The following is a 17,500-nucleotide window of genomic DNA, read 5'->3' on the forward strand; positions in this document are numbered from 1 at the left end:
TGTATTTGAGAGGCCCAAACCCCCTTTTTGGCGCCGGCTGCCCCTGGCCGCCCCTTCTCTGGGGTTTCTTTGCTTCCATTATTTGCGGATGATGCCTTGCGATTGTTGTTGCTTATGTTATTAATTGCACCCGGGCCTTTCCTTGCTCTTTCCGGGAGCGCGGTCTAAATTGGCTCTAATAAATATTAGCCGCTAGATTAGGCGAGGTGAAGCTGGCACGGCGCTCTATTTTCGACCTGTAGCCTCTCCAAAGCCGCCAGTTCTGCGCCAGATTAGCCCCATCCATCCAGTGTCAATGGTTGTCTTGTTGAGAAAATCAGTGAGTAAACACGGCTGACAGAGAGGGGTATCAGCTGATTACTCATACAAATAGACTGCAAACTCCACCAGGAGAAGCTGTTTCCAGAGATGGGTTTCTCGCACTGACAGGGCTGCTTCTCCCAGGATCCCGTGTCCTGCTGTTCCCACTTTGTCCTCCATCAATCACACAATTGTGTCCTGGATGTTTTATAGAGTCACTTAATATCCCTGCCTTCATCTCTATTCACTTAGAGAATGATCTGCCATAAGGGCTAAAGGCTTTTGCAGGTTGGGACCGGAGACAAACCCGGGCCACAATGGCTCTGGTGGAAAACAGCGATTCATGACAGTGCCTGGCTTTCTGATGCTAATGGCACCGCCACGGGGTATTACAATAGCGGCCAGGCAGTGATTTAAATGTGCTCTTGCCATTATCCCTCGGTCCGGAGTATTAAATCACCCCTCGCGGATCAGACGCCAGTGGGCATGGGGGTAGGGAAGGTGGCGGGGAGGGGGGGGTTGGGGTGGAAACGACACGACACATCTCTTCGTAAGCCATCGCGAGGGGAGTGAGGTGATTGGGAGCAGGAGATACTGTGCCGAGACCTCCTCTCGGAAACTGCCCGGTCTTGAGAAGCTGAACCCCCACTCTGGGGTGTGAGGCAGCGCCGCAGGATAAGCCGGCGGGACCAAACTTCGATCCGGGTAGTACAAATCACCTCCCCGCCCCTCCCCGCAGGGCAGCCCCCTTTATGCGTGCAGGCCGGCCGGTTGCAAAACTCTATTTTAATTACGAATTTTAAAGACGAAAGACTTACAAGGTATCACTGTTTAAGTGCCTCATCTACAAATTAGATTGCTACACAATTAATCAGAAAGTTAATTAATGAGCAAGTTACTAATTAGGACATTTAAAACCAGTGTTTATAGTGTCTTGGTTAAAAAAAAAAAAAAAAAGCCCACCATCCTACGTAGCTGATTGGTCTATACGCTGGTTTCATAACTCACAGTTAAGGTTACAATACTACAGATGTATTATTATGTACAAACTGTAATTATGGCACTATTTTATTAAGCGCATCTTACCTGAATCAATTTTATTAGCATTTTTAACATTGAGAATTCCCTGTTACAAGCTGGCTAGGGGCAGGACACTACAGGTACAGCAGCGGCTTGCTTTTCGGCGGTAAGAGGGACGTGGGTCAGGCGTTTTAAGAAAGCCGAAGTGTTTAACAGTGGGCGCGTACACGCCACTGTCTGGTGGGAGGAGGACACACGGGGATGGCGTTTCCCCCTTCTCTTTATGGAATCGTAGCAGGGAGGCAGGGTGCTGTGCGGGAGCAGGCTGGGAGGCATGGTGTGGAGCTGGGAGCGAAGGCAGGGTGCGGGAGGGGAGGCCGGCACCGCGAGGGACACAGAGCCCGCTCCGCCTGGATCCGTGGCCGCACCCACGGCTCGGGTGGGTGCACTTTTCCTTCCAGCATCCTTCTTAACTGGCTCTGCCTCTCCATGAGTGGGGAAGGTCACTCGCAGGGCACCCTGAGGCTGGCAGGCCCCAAGAAATGCGTGCTCCGGGAGGGATTCCTGTCCTCACTCAGCCCTGCGATGGCCTGGCAGGGAGGGAGGCGAGAGCCCTTCCTTTCTGTGGGCCTCCGCGATCCGCCATACGGCTGGGCAGGGCCGCCCCATCCTTCGGCGGCGAACCCCGGCGGCGTGGCTGCGCTCGGGGTCAGGGCCTCGGGCAGTGCCCGCAGCCTCCCTCCGGTGGCTGCGTGGGGCTGCGGTAATGCGCAAAACTACTCGTTGTAATCTCCTTTTCAACAGTGAGGAGTACATATAGGTAATTTTAATGAAGAGGTTCCTGTACCACATTATTAGCAATAAATCTACACCATTCTTTGTTGGTTAAAATCATTATCATCATCATCGGTATCATTACTGAACTCATTATTCTTGTGTTACTATCAGAGTAGATTTATGATAACACCCACCATCACGCCTGAGTTAAAGAAGGTGTAAAGGTTTGATTAATAGCTGCTTTCACGTTTTAATACTCGACATTTTCTCACTTTTTTCTTTTTCTTTTTTTTTTTTAAATAAATAAGGGGCATGATAATTACAAGAACTAATTACTGCTTTTGTTATAAAGTGTCTGATTATCTGATTAGGCGCGCGGGGGCTTTTCCCCAAGTAAAATATAAATAAATAATATGGTGGACACAATAAGTTCTTGTAACGCCGCAGTAAGGCAGACTTTGAGAACAATTAAGATTTTGCTCAATCACAGCGACATTTTAGGTTAACAAGCGTTAACAGAAAGAAATAACCACCTTTCAAAAAAAAAAAAATCTTTTTTATAGGTTTGCGGGGAACAAGACGACGGTGGGAGCTGCATCAAAGGACATCAGAAAAAGATGTCATCTTTCCACCCGTGACTACCCTGTAATTAAAATAACCCCAAACCCAACAAAAAACAAATAACCAAAAGGAAAACCCTGAAAGAGAAAAGAGAACCGCTGCGCGCCTCTGGCTTGGTGTGTCATTTTGCACAGCATGTGTAGGCTGCACGCTCGCACACTGTCAGGGCGTTATTGCACTGCCTCTCGGGCGTCGGCTCCCCTGCCCCGGGGCAGCGTGGCAGGACAGGCCCCGGCCCCGCCGGCGGGAGGGAGAGAGGGAAGGAGCACTGCTCTCCTTCTCCCTGAAAGGTTACACGGCGCTCTCCCTCGCTTTGTCTTCCCCGTGCCCTTTCCTGGCAAAAATGGAGACATCACATCCTTGCCCAGCCCCGGCTCAGTATTTATGAAGGTTTTCTGACAAATAGGCAGGCTGGCCACGCATGGGTGACTGCCTTCATTCCGCACTTGGCTTGTTTACATAGGACCAGCACCATTTCCACGGATTAAACAAATCACAGCGAGAAGGAGACATTTATAATCCACCAACGAGGCCACAGGCAGTTAAAAAATGTGTGCGTGTGTGTGTATGCTGTTGGAAAGAAAAATAAATGCTCGTGTCCAGAGAGCTGACCTTCTTCTTGGAGGGTAACTCAAGGGGTACAGATATAAATATAGGTTGTATATAATGTCTTATGCGCAAGCCCGAAGTATGTATTTAATAATTATCTGTTATACCCAGTTATTGTGTACAAATGCATAGCATTAGTTTGCATCTTACGTGGTCCTTCACCCGAAGCCCCCCCGAGCTCACAGGAGCGGGTATATAATCCTCGGGCTACACACAAAGCGCTGTGCGCACACCGGCACGCACAGAGGCTCCACTTTAACGCCGGCTCGGGCGGCAGAGCAGGCGCCCCGGCCGCGACCACGCGTGCCCGTCGGCACACACATGGGAGGGAAACAAGAAGGAGAAACCACCACCCTCACCCCCTCCTGACCCCGCCGAAAAACGCAACCCGCTTCCCATCCCTGACTGGGGGGCGCAGCCTCTTGCCTGCGGGCCACGGCAGGGCCACCCCCGGCTCCCCCTCTGCTCCTCTGTCAGCCGGAAGCGTTATCTTTTAAAAAAAAAAAAAAAAGAAAAAAGAGGGAAAAAATAGAAGAAGAAAGAAAAAGGGGGGAAAAAGAGAAATGAAATGATGTAGGAGTCGAAGGTATTTTTCAAAGTAAGAGCGTGCATTTTACGATCCCTCTCCCTCCATCTGCAGGAAGAGTGATGGTGCGGGGGAAGAAGCTATAACTGGAAATGTTGCCCTTTATCTTCTGTCAGCTCTCAGGACACTTGGCTGCTGCTGCTGCTGCTTCTCAGGCTGCTGCTGGGGTTTTTATGACACATGTCACCCACCTCGGGCAGCTAGAGCAGGAGAAGGAAATTCCCTACAAAATAGCAATGGTTTCGAAAAAAAGGATCGCAACAAAATATTGAATAAATTCCCTTTTAATTTATTTGATCATTCCACATTACGGGGCTATGAATTGCTCAAATTTGATAACAAGTACTCAATTCAACTCATTATGTAAGTTAAATTAGACTTCGATAAAATTTCAGTGGCGCGCAGTGGTTCCTAGAATGAAATGTAATTTGTGCAAGAATTTGTTGTATCTGTCACAAATATTTCCAATTAGCGACCGTAATTATTTGATAGTTTCTGCAATTATGGCTTAAACGGGTGAATTTGGGACTGTGGAGGACCCTAATTGGCCTAAATTTGATATTTTGCATATTTGCATAATGAGGAAATTGGTAGAAAATTGTGTTCATTCATTTGTGAAAAATCCTATGAATTTTATGAATTTGAAAGCTCTGTTTGTGCAGACTGTGACTTTGCTTGCTGATCCCTGAGGAGCTGACGCTGAATGCCTGAATGGGCAGAGCGCCAACTTCTCCACCCGGAGGAGAGGCGGGGGAGGGAAGGGAAGGGAAGGAAGGGGAATGGGTAGGGAGAGAGGGAAGGAAGGAGTGATGGCCGCCGGCCGGCCTGGCGGAAGAGGGGCGCCTCGAGCCCCCATCGCCTCGCCCGCTCGCCCAGGGGAAGGGGTAATCGCTGGAGGTGGTACACGGGACTGGGGTACTGATAAGTGTGCACTTGTTTAAATTAAATTGCCAAAGCTTCTCCTTTCAGTGAAAGTATTTGATCTATTGCGCTGTCAATTTAAAGTGTTTAAGGAGAAGCAAAAGCATAGATTTTAAGATGCTGGCCCAGCACCCATTCATCATGCATCAGGGACTTTAAGGCTTGCTTTTTGCTGTAGTTAACATCTCAAATCTCTGACACGTGAATCCACACAGCAAGGGCCGGCAGGACTAGGGGGGACTGGAGCCCCCGAGGGACCCGGCGCCTCCCCGCTGGATGCCCGGCCTTGGCTGGGGTGTAGTTTGTGGTGGGAAGGCAGGAGGGAAACAGACCTGGCCACAGGACGTCCCTGCTTTATTGTCATCCTGGCTCACTGCTGGGGTGAGGCATTGTGCTGGGTGTGCTGAGTGGTAGTGATGGGAGATGCCCTTTTTCCTTTATTTCCTTCCCTTCCGGTGAGGCTTTAGGAATGTCCCGAAGGTCACCCTGTAGATCCTAATACCCTCCCTCTCCCCCATTAGTGATATCCTTAACCCTTGGTTTCCAGATCCTCAGCTGCACAGGCTGAGAAAAGCTGCAGAGGCTGAACTGGGGATGTAATATATTCCTCTGAAGAGTTTTACCCACCCCAGCTCTCGACTGTAACTTTGGTTGGTTAGCACTTTCCCCATCAACATGGACATGTATAATGTGAAGATGTAACAGACTCTAAATGCTTAAGTGCTTTGTTTCACAGCACATTTTCAGTAAAGGTCAAAATAAATTCATCTCCCTTCATGCAGCATTTGTGTTTGGCCTTGACAGCCATTTGCACACGGCTTGGGTCGGAATCACCATCAAATAATAAAATGCACCTGCGGGTGGACACAGGAACCATTTCCCACAGCCTTGTTTTGTGATGGGCTGAAGATGATGACAAGCACATCACACATCTCTATTTAACGTTTGTATGGTATCACTCTTTGATGAAACCACTGAACTCTTCCATGCCTCCACCTTGTTTGTGCTTCTGAGGGTGGGGGATGGTGGGAGGTAACAGTCCTGATTTGGAGTGAAGTAGGAATGTAATGAACATGAAGGTGAGCAGGCTGAAGGGCTGAAGCTCGGAGTTTATCTTTTTTCTGTGGTGATGAATTCACCCCACTCAAAACCCTTCTGAGAACACTTTCTGTGCTGTGTCCTATGGAGACACGCTGTGCTAGGCTAGTCTACCCTGATCTACTGTGGATATTCTGGCATTCCAAGCCGTATCCTAGACCTAGAGTTCAATTTGTTTTCCTTTCCTGCTATGTTTAGCTATTTAATTCTTTTCCTTGGTATTCCTGTTTTCACTTTTGCTTCACAGTTCTTTCACATTTTTTCCTTCCCCACCACTATTCTGCTTTATTCTTCTCCAGAAATGTCCCTTTTCCCATGAAAAACACACATGTACTCTGGCTGAACCTATGCTGCTTGAAAATCAAGTACCAAATCCAGCTGATTACCAGAGGACAGAATAGACTGACAAGCATCTTCAGGTAAGCTGGAAACTGGACAGGTTACTGTTTTTGTCCAAAGGCAAACTAGTTCATGCCAAAGTCCTGAACTCATGCTGTCCTTGCACCCAACACCCAGTCAGTTTTGTACAAAGGAAGAAAAATATGAGACCTCAAGTATAATGCTGGTTGCTGGATGAAGTAAGGGCATGTAAGTCTCTAACTGAGTTTGTTTTCCTTGTGGTAGGCATGGGTATTACTTTTCTTTGAAACAGTGTTTGGAAGAATCCTATTACATATACCTTCAATTAACTCCCTAAGAAATGCTTTTCTTAAAATTAAACCTTAGATACCATAGGTGCTCTAGGCTTCTGGGTGAGCCTTTGGACAGTGCTGCGCAAGTGATCCTGGAGTGCTAAAGACTGGTTTGGATCTTCACAGCTTCTGCCTCAACTCTCCAAGCACCTACTGTTTTCTGGGCTTAGTATATGTAAATGATTGCAGTGCTGCACTGCAATGATGAAAAGCTGACCTCCTGCAACCAGCATGGCCAGGTACATGTCTATGTCCTTGATGGAGCAGGATCCCAGCTTTCAGAAAGCCTCTCTCTTGTAGAATAGAAAAGATTGTAAAAGGGTATGTAAAAAGCAGCTCAAAAAGAACAAAAAAAAAGAGCCCTATTTCAGTTACAGCTGAGGGAGAGAGTCTAAAATCGGTAAAAGGTGCTTCCTCTTCCATGACATTTTTATTTCTAAGCTTTTAAAGTATCATCATGTGGCTGCTGTATCATCTTCTGTTATTTATGTAACCACAGTTCTAGGGAACTGTTAACAAGTAAACTCATGTGCAGATTATCAAGCAGGTGAAGCTCATAGGAGCAATATAAATGTTTAAGAGGAAGTGTTATGCTGCTGAAGCGCACCATCTAAAATTACAGGCTTCTTAGTCTCAAACAATACAGGAAGATGAGCCTCATGTATACATGTATACAGCCATCTAGCACTCAAAATGAGAGCTGTTGATTTATTTTCACTTTCACACTACCCCTCAGTGCTAACCTGGGCTACAGGGATGTTGTGTGTGAAAGGAGGGACAGGGTGTGATGTGGGGGTGTGCGACAGACGTGCTGGTACAGTGGATGCTGGTACCTGAAGGTATCCCTTAACTAGGAGTCAAATTTGGAAATGGAGGATATGAGACAGAAAATTGAAGAAAAAACCCCTTTCCCTGGTGGTTTGAGCACACCACTTATTTAAACACCCCATATTATTTCTCAGAGAAACTTGGTGCTCTCAAGTAGTACCAAAATACTGGTGTGAGAGGGAATGTGAGTAGTAAATACACTTGCAGGATTAGATCCCTAGCAGACAATTACCATATAACATGATCACAGCACTCAAATTTTAACAAAGACTAAGACAAAGAAAATAAGCAAACAGTCTGTGAAACAATTAATAGTTGTTTTACCCAAAAGAAAACAACCCTTCCAACCAGTTTTCTCTTCCACCTCAACCCCATAAAGCTTCAATTAAAAAGAGCAAAGGTATTATGAATAGCACAGGCATCAAGTCCAACATTCATACTTCAACAAAACCATATTGTGAAGCCAGTAACAAACATCTGAAGGAAAGTCCTCTTTTAGTTGATACACACTTCATCTGTGTAAAAAGCCTTTTCTCTTTCCAGTGCTATGAAGCTTCATTTCTTGTGATACCAAAATTGAAGCTGAACTGCATTTCTAAGTTAAAATAAGCACTCCACATCTCTGCCATGGGTAAAAAAATACAGTGTATCTCCTTCAAACTAGAGCTTTTACTCCTGTATGCAAATGTATTTTTGTCTGAGATTTCAAAACATACCTGTTAATACTCATAAAAATGGGTACAATAAGAAAATGAGCACCCACACGAAATCTCTTCTGTCCATACTCTTCCTAATCAGAAAGCCATGAAGATATTTTCTGTGTCCATCTAGTTAGAACTCACTGAATTATTGTATGATGCTCACAACCAAAGATACACGCACACATTTTGTATAGTAATGTCCAAATTCCCAGCTATTTTCTATAAACTCTTCCAGAATGTTTACAAATTACTACTGTTATCATTGAGTTTGATACTGCATCCAGTTGTGTGATCCTGTGGTTGTTTCAAAAATACCATGTGATGTGTAATAGTTTTAGTATGACCAAGGTTATAAAAGGTAGTGCCATTCAACACCATGGCTTCTCATACAATTTCTCTCCATCACTGCAGAAAACAGGCAAGCTTCATCTACCCATTTCTATTATGAACAGTGGAAACGGATTAGCCTCAAGGACAAGTCTTGAACATCTCTGAATAAGGGACTGTATAGCAATATCTGCTGAAGGATTAACTTCTGCTAAAACAAAACACCAAAAAACCCAAAGATCACTGGCTGTAAGTATTTAAACTCAGCAGACGTAAGCTGCCTCTGATTAAATAAACAAATGGGGTAGAAAAAGATGGGGACAGGTAAGTGAAGGTATTGGAAACCAAAAGGAGGCTGGGGTTTGGGTAGAAGAGAACAGAAAACTGTAAAAGAAGCCAGATAAACTGTTGGAGTGAGTGACGAGGCAAACTGCTGGAGATAGTAGCTTCTTTTGCATCATCCTGCAAAATTCATTCAAGTCCATTTGATGGACCCCTATGTTGCAGTACTTTTTTGCTGCTCAAAATGGCTCAATGCAACCACACTGAGGGGTGAATCTGGATATAATGTATGACATAAAATATTTAGGTTGGATGTGCCATATCTTCAAACCAGAAAAAATACACAGCAATGTTTTCTCTTGAATTTTCTCCTTAGTGTCCATGTAGCACATTTATAATAATCTCCTCCACCATACACATAGGCATACTTCATCCCAGCTGTGAAAAGTTGTGTTAAACTTGAGCTATAGATAAGATTATCTATTTGTAGGGAATGTAATGGATGCTGTAACTGTCAAAACCCCATGTTTTTGAAAATCCTGGTAGTTCAGAATTCAGGTGAAATTGAGACAAAAATATAAGGCTAAATATATTAAACTTTGAAAATCCATTTACAACATGTACTTATTTACCTCTCCCTCTCTTGTGCCAGAAGAAAAGAAGAAAAATATTCAATGCACCTTCAAAAAAAGCTGCTTAACATCAGAATATCTTTGTGTGGGGTCACAGTAGGATAAAATATAATTGTCATACACAGTTTCAGTTCTTATTTGATGAGGCATTTCCCTCTCAATTTTTGCAGATAACCATTGTGTTTAAAATCCTGATCATCTATTCTTTCTGCTTTAATAATATTATTTCTGTTTAATAATAGTCAAGATTATCTACTTCTTACCAATAGTGCTAAACATCACCAATCTCAATACTGTAGTTATTGTACTGAAATAAAGTTCAGTAAGAATATCTTTCAAATGCATGATGATTATGATGATTATAGGGAAACTCTAGAGCTTCTGGATTCTCTTGCTGCCTGTCTTCAGCTGTTTTGAAAGGATTTTAGTGCTTGCCGAAGCATGTATCTCTACATAAGCCACAGCCCCTGTGAACACTCCAGGCTTACCCAGAACAACTTCTGTGGATGTGCCTTGTCGAGCTTAAAGAGAATGATCTGGAGGACTCCACAACCCATGCTGATTTAGAAATGCTGATTTTCTCCTGGAAGGCATGCTAAGGCACATGAAAAACAACCAGGTGCTTGGTGACAGCCAGTATGGCTTCACTAAGGGGAAATCCTGCCTGACCAATTTGGTGGCCTTCTGTGATGGGGCTACAGAACTGATGGACAGGGGTAGAGCAGTTGATGTCACCTACCTGGACTTGTGTAAAGCATTTGACACTGTCCCACACGACATCCTTGTCTCTAAATTGGAGAGACATCAATTTGATGGATGGACCACTCGGTGGATAAAGAACTGGCTGGATGGCCGCACACAGAGAGTTGTGGTCAATGGCTCAATGTCTGCCTGGAGACCAGTAACGAGTGGTGTCCCTCAGGGATCACTGTTGGGACTGGTCTTTTTCAACGTCTTTGTCGCTGACACGGACAGTGGGATTGAGTGCACCCTCAGCAAATTTCCCGATGAGACCAAGCTGTGTGGTTCGGTTGATACGCTGGAGGGAAGGAATGCCATCCAGAGGGACCTCGACACACTTGTGAGGTGGGCTGATGCCAACCTCATGAAGTTTAACCATGCCAAGTGCAAGGTCCTACACCTGGGTTGGGGCAATCCCAGGCACAGCTACAGGTTGGGCAGAGAAGAGATTCAGAGCAGCCCTGCGGAGAAGGACTTGGGGGTGCTGGTAGATGAGAAACTTAACATGAGCTGGCTGCAGTGTGCGTTCGCAGCCCAGAAAGCCAACCGTATCCTGGGCTGCATCAAAAGGAGCGTGACCAGCAGGTCAAACAAGGTGATCCTGCCCCTCTACTCTGCTCTCGTGAGACTTCACCTGGAGTATTGTGTTCAGTTCTGGTGTCCTCAACATAAAAAGGACATGGAACTGTTGGAACAAGTCCAGAGGAGGGCCATGAAGATGGTCAGGGACCGGAACACCTCCTGTATGAAGATAGGCTGAGAAAGCTGGGGCTGTTCAGCCTGGAGAAGAGAAGGCTGTGTGGAAACCTCATTGCAGCCTTCCAGCATCTGAAGGGAGCCTACAAGGATGAAGGAGAGGGACTCTTCATTAGGGACTGTAGTAATAGGACAAGGGGTAATGGGTTAAAACTTAAACAGGGGAAGTTTAGGCTGGATATAAGGAGGAAGTTCTTTACTGTAAGGGTGGTGAGGCACTGGAATGGGTTGCCCAGAGAGGTTGTGAATGCTCTGTCCCTGGTGGTGTTCAAGGCCAGGTTGGACAGAGCCGTGGGTGGCATGGTTTAGTGTGAGGTGTCCCTGCCCGTGGTAGGGGGGGTGGAACTAGATTATCTTAAGGTCATTTCCAGCCCTAACTATTCTATGACTGTATGATCTGGAGGACTCCACAACCCATGCTGATTTAGAAGTGCCAAGAGCCTGCAGAAGTAGGGAAGGAACGGATGAGCCTTCACTGAGTTCCAACAGTTTAGCTGTAAGCTTGTTACACAGGGTTCTATGTCTGCAGAAAGAAACACCTCTAGCAGGTGTTTGCCAGGAACAAGCTCAGGAAGACATGAGACTCTCTAAAATGTAGAAGTCATTTGGAACTGGTAACAGAAGGCAGGATTATTATCTTTTTAAAATCACAAGCACCCCTTTGAGTACATCCATCCAGGATCAGTGTTTGCCAGTCTCTTGCTCATCCCAAAGAAGTCAGATCTGTCTGACCATACTCTGGGAGTAAGTACCACATGTATGGTCCCTCAGCTTTGCTTTCCAACCTTTCTCCAGACTACCACGGGCAGCAGCTTATGGGGAACAGCTGTAGTTCTAGAGATTTCTCATCTTACTGTTCATAACAACAGAAAAAAAGCTCTGTTGGATGCAAAAGAAAGTAAGAGATGATTGTTCAGCTTTGCATTTGAGGGAGAGAGAGAATAAGGGGACTTCTCTGCCTTTTTCACTCAGCTCCCTCTGAGTCTTTTCTTGGTTGCTGACAAAATGGAGCCCCAGGATCCTGGTGGAGTGGGCACTGTGAAAACCACACATCTCCCCAATTCTCAGCAGGGCAGGCTGCTTCCATAGGAAGGTAGAACAGAGTAAGCAATACCTGGGCTGGCTGTTCAGAGCCACGCATCAGGGAATTAGAGAGCAGCTGTCTTGATTTTCAGCGTCATGTCTGGGAAATAGGTTGTCTTTGTCCATTTAATATAGGAAATAAAAGGTGATGCAGAAAAAAAGAATTATGATCCTCACTAAGTTTTTGGCTGAAAATGGTTGGGTATACTATCAACTGGCCTAAATAAACTCTCTCACTCAGCTTCTTCTCCAGACGCCTAAGAGGTGGCAGCTTCACCCACCTTCATTTGTGCTCTCTGTGGCTCCTTCCCTGGAAGGAAATGAAATGGCTTGATGCTCAGCATTTATGAAAAAGTCAGGCTTAACTGTGGACACTGCAGTTGAACTTCATTGGGCTACTGTTTTAGACATGTTAGTGCTGGATTTTATTCAGATTTATTAGCATGATGACAACAGTATCTGTGGTAGGGAAAAAAAAAAAAAGAGCCTCATCACTCAATTGGCTTGATTCATTTTCCTGTAGTATCTCCTGCCATCCATCTGCTGAAAGGTGAAGCCAAAATGCTTTAGAATTATGTTTTCATAGGGAATTCTCTGTTAATTATTTATCTCTCTCTGCCATGAGCAGCAACTGGTGAGATCAGCTACTGTAATATCATGAAAGGCAATGTTGGACTGTTTGTATCAGCATGAACACTTTCTTATGCACAGCACTCTAGTGGAACACAAGTGGTCCAAATAACACTTCATTTTAATATAATGAGGACACACAGCTACTGTAGCATCACAATTTCTTATTTCCTTGTGTCTAAAAATGTGGTCCTAGGCTAAATGCATCAGAAAGTTTTTATGGACTGAGATTCATTTTTACATACATTTTTTTGTGTATTTTTACAGAGTACAGCTTAGCTTACTAATGTTACTACTAAGGTTTATTTATTTTTCTAGAATAAAATAGTCTGCTCGGTGGTTGTATTTAACAGGCCCAAGTTACACATCTTCTAGTGCCATTTGCTGCTTGCAGTTCATTTAATGAGGACATGGCACTGCCATGCTGTGGGAGAGTGTGTTTTGTAATTGCAAATGAAGTATTTCAATCTTTTTACCTTTTATTACCGCAAAATACCCCGAGTAGCTAAACACTGGCTTGTTTCCAGGGAGCTTTGTTATAGAGAAAAAAATATGGAATACCATTTTCTATACTTTTTGAGTTTGTAGGTTTGTTTTGTTTTGTTTTTCTTTTCTTCTTGTGTCATGGTTTAAGCCCAGCCGGCAACTCAGAACCATGCAGCCGCTTGCTCACTCCCCGTCCTTCCTCCCCCCTGCTCCCAGAGGGATGGGGAGGAGAATTGAAAGAATGTAGCTCCCATCGGTTGAGATAAGAAGAGTCCAGGTAGAGTGCTTTCTGTCCACAGGTCCTGGTGTGAGTCCTAAACCAGGTGCATCATTTGCTTCCTCTTTTATATGGATAACATCCAAAAGGAAAACAGGGACAAGCTGTAGGTGAGGAATCCATGCCTACTGACTGCCAGTAACCTGCACTAACCACAGGATAACTAACCACTGCCTTCTCCTAGAGTTAGGTCTTATCCTCCCATGCTTTGATGATTTCAATGGAAAGAGGACTACATGCCACCAGTTGAGGTTAAGCTGTCAGTGACACTCATATGCTTGGCATAGGAAAAGAGAGGATGAATCAAAAGGATTAACAACTTGAAGGCACTTGTAAAAGCGGTTATTAGGAACATCATTGTCTCCAATGGGGTACATAACCTTGTTAATCAATCATCAGCAGCCACCCCTGGAGGTATTTAAAAGATGTGTAGATGTGGCACTTAGGGACATGGTTTAGTGTTGGATCTGGCAGTGTTGGATTTATGGTTTCACTCAGTGAACTTAAAGACTTTTTCCAACCTAAACTGTTCTATGACTCCATGATTTGACATATTTGGCTTCTTGCTTAGGGAAAAGGTGAAATGAAGGCCTCAGCAAACAACGTGATTCTCCAAGTCTAGAGAGAGAACATCAGAGGTTCTTACTTCTGGTACTCCCTTCTGGGGAGATAAAAGATAACGAGCTGATACTACCTCTAACACCCCTAACTTGTTGTTTTTAATGATTCCATTCTGCAGCCTGTCATGTGAAGAAACCCTTACTCAGCCAGTATGTTCTCCTAGGTCTACTGGATGATGAAAGATTGGTTATATCAGTACAGGAGTCAACAGTATTATACTGAAAACAACAGGCTAATGGTGCATAGCACAATTTGTGCAACTAGTGATTACTTGCTTTGGAAAGAAAAGATATTAAAGCTTCAGTGTAAAAGGGGTTCTAAATATACCATTCCCATTGCTTTCAAGATGCCCTCTGTAATTCTTTACAAAGATGGACTTTAGATGTTAGCTTAATTAAAAAAAAGTCAGTTTAAAACATGTGGGTAACATTTCAAATAGTGTTTCAAGTTGGTATGAGATATGTGGAAAGAAAAATGAAATTAAATTTGCCCTCAGGCTGATAGAGATAACACTGACCTTGGCATCTGGCAGTGGTGACTTCTGACAATCTTTGTTTAGCATGTCCAAAACCAGCAGCAAGGCCCACATGATGAAGAAAATTTCCCAGTGTTTCTCAGAGGAAAATGCTAGGACTTGATAAAACCCAATGGGATGAAACACCCTGACATGGGAATGGAGAAATCTGGAGTGTGAAGGAACACAGAGCAGGATCATGGGAGCTTTAAAAATAGGCCCATTTAATATTTTAGGAGCCTTCCCTTTTCTATATTTCATTTTAAAATACTTAGTGCCCTGGTCTGGTGTAAGTAGTCCTGCACAAACCCAAACTCCCTCTCTGTGGCTGTAAATCACAGAGTTAAAAATCTTCTGGCAGAGTGTATGTGAATTAGAAATCTAATTAGCTGATATATGTATGTGTGTGGAAAGAGTGAGACAGATTTCCTGAAGAAGTCATTTTAGTTACAGACTTCTGCAACTGCCTCTGTGTCTAAAAGCAGCTGAGATAATGGAGATGTGGGAAGCAATCTGTAGTGATTGTATTGAGCTTGTCCACTCACATTTCTCCTTTTTCCTCTCTCTTTGCATATACAAAAGATATTTCTGTCTGATTTCACCGTAGAATCACTGGAAGACCTACAATTGTGTTTTCTGCCCTTGCTGGATGACTTGTTTTGGAGCCTGTGTCTAGCAAGACATAATATTATGAGTCTTTGGATGTTAACCAGAAGGGAAGCATCAAACCCCCAACAACCAGTGTTTGTAAATAGCTAAAATTTCACTCTTTTCCATTTTGCGACTTTATTCTTTCCCTTGTTCGTACTGCATTTTCTGTAAGGTAAGACCTGGATCTCTAAAGCAAGAAAGGAGAAGAATATATTTTTTTTTAAAAAGGAAACAAGTTTCTAGACTGCTTTAATTGTCAAGAAGAAACAAACTAAAAGCATAAACCAGATGTTCTCTTTTTCACTGTGTTCTCTCCAGGTTGTCCCTCATGATAGGGCTGTGCTGTGCTTTTTAAGACTTATGTGCTGCTCCTGAAAAGGAGAGCTACATATATCAGCTAAATTTAACTACTGTACTGGTCACAGATCATCCACTAACAGGTCATTGTTTTCTTTAAGTTATTCAGGAAGTAGTTATCTGACATCATGTTGGTAGAGCTTTTTAAAGAGCTACCTGGTTAAGTGTGATTAGCCTGTGAAAATTCACTATTCCTACTGCATTCTGTACCTATGATGGGTCTAACCAGTTGCACTGAGCTTATTTTGCTCTCTGATTAGGTGAGCATGTAGGTGCTTCTGATGTGATTTCCATGTGAAAATTTGTTTCCCAGAATACTTATCATCAGGCAACTGCATTTTTTTTCATGAAAATTTATGTCAGTAAAATTGAATTACATAAAAGATTTAGAAACGCCAAATACATAATTTAAAAATACCTTAAAATACCTTAAAAGAACCTTTAAATGATCCCCCTGCCCATCTATCAGTCTATCAAAGATAAAGAAAAGATGTGGCTGAATTTAGGCCAAGTATTAGCAATCGATATAACCTAAAATCTTTGGGAAATATTTTAACAAGCACATTTATTTTATTTATTTTATTTTTTTTTAATGAGCTTTGAACTGGAAGGTCTTGGTTTATTTTTTTTTGAAATTGTATGTCAATTTCCTCAAAAGGTTCTCGTCTATTTATGTTCTCAAACAAAGGAATTTGGTCCTGTGCAGGTATGACACATACCTGTAGGTGTATAATGAAATAATATTTAAAATTCAGGGATTCACAGGCCTTGGGCTCTCACTTACTATTAAAATTCATCCAGAATCTGCATTGGGTCTTTGTATCCCTTCAAAGGTACAGTTGAAACAGGAATAGTATAAATACAGGACTTAATCCTACTTCTGATAAAGTGGCTGTGAGCTTTGCTGATTCCAGTGAATTCATAAACTGCATTCATAACTGCATTTATAATGGCATTGTATGTTTTGACTTCCATGTTGTGTAGGCCACATGATGTACAAATTTTCATGCAAAAAATACCGTAACAATTTTTAAAAGCCTCAAACTAGCCTGATCTCATTTTTCTTTTTGCTGCCAGTCTCTCTCTCATTTCCCTTTTTCTTTCTTATATATATATTTTTTTTTGATACCCAAATAAAAATAAATATCACCAGTAGGGGGAATAGATGTATAAAAAACAAACCCAAGACGTTTTTGTTATTGATTTGGATGGCAGTAAGTTCACTTTAAAAGTTTCTGGTTGATTGTTTTACTGTATCCTCTTCAAGAAAAAGATGTCAGTGGAGAGTATAGTTCTCCGATGTGTACCTGAGGTTGGTTAAGAGCTTATAATTTATTCAGAAACATAGTAATGCTGTTTCATTTCCTGCAAAAAAGTTATATCTTCATACAGTGACCAGGCTGGGAGGTGGTTACTCTGCCTGCCTCTGCTCCCACAGTGCTGCTCCCTCTGATAATGAAGGAAACTTGTGAAAGAAAGTTGAGAAAGAAACAGGAAACAAGCAAAGTGCCTGGATTAGAAGGGAAGGTGTTGGTATTCCCTCTGAACTGATACTACCCACAGCACCACACAGCATCCCTGCATCTTCTTCAGGCCTTAAGAACTGCATACCACCTGTACATCACCTTCATGGCATTAACTGGGTAGCACTATCCACACCTGAGAAACACAATCTACAAATACCAGAAAGCAAGAAATAAGATACATGTAGGCACAGCAGACTTCAGTCAACTCAGTCTTTGTAGATTGGCCCCTAAGAGAGTGAAGAATCTGCCTGGGACTGTGGGCTCCCAGCTGCACTCTTTGTGTAAGCCATTTGCAAAATTAACCCCCTAAATTATACTATGCCATTAGTTTTCAAATAGCGTTCCTCTTCCAAGTGATAAAAAGGATGAAGTAAAAATAAAACAACAGGGAAAAGGACATGCTGAGAAATGGGAAAGGGAAACAGTTTTTTTTTCAGGTACAGCTTGATGCAGGAGGAAGATGG

This window comes from Pezoporus wallicus, unplaced genomic scaffold, assembly GCF_028554395.1.
Source record: "Pezoporus wallicus isolate ANWC-B61680 ecotype Strahan unplaced genomic scaffold, APGP_CSIRO_Pwel_v1 scaffold_2696, whole genome shotgun sequence".
Lineage (NCBI taxonomy): Eukaryota > Metazoa > Chordata > Aves > Psittaciformes > Psittacidae > Pezoporus > Pezoporus wallicus.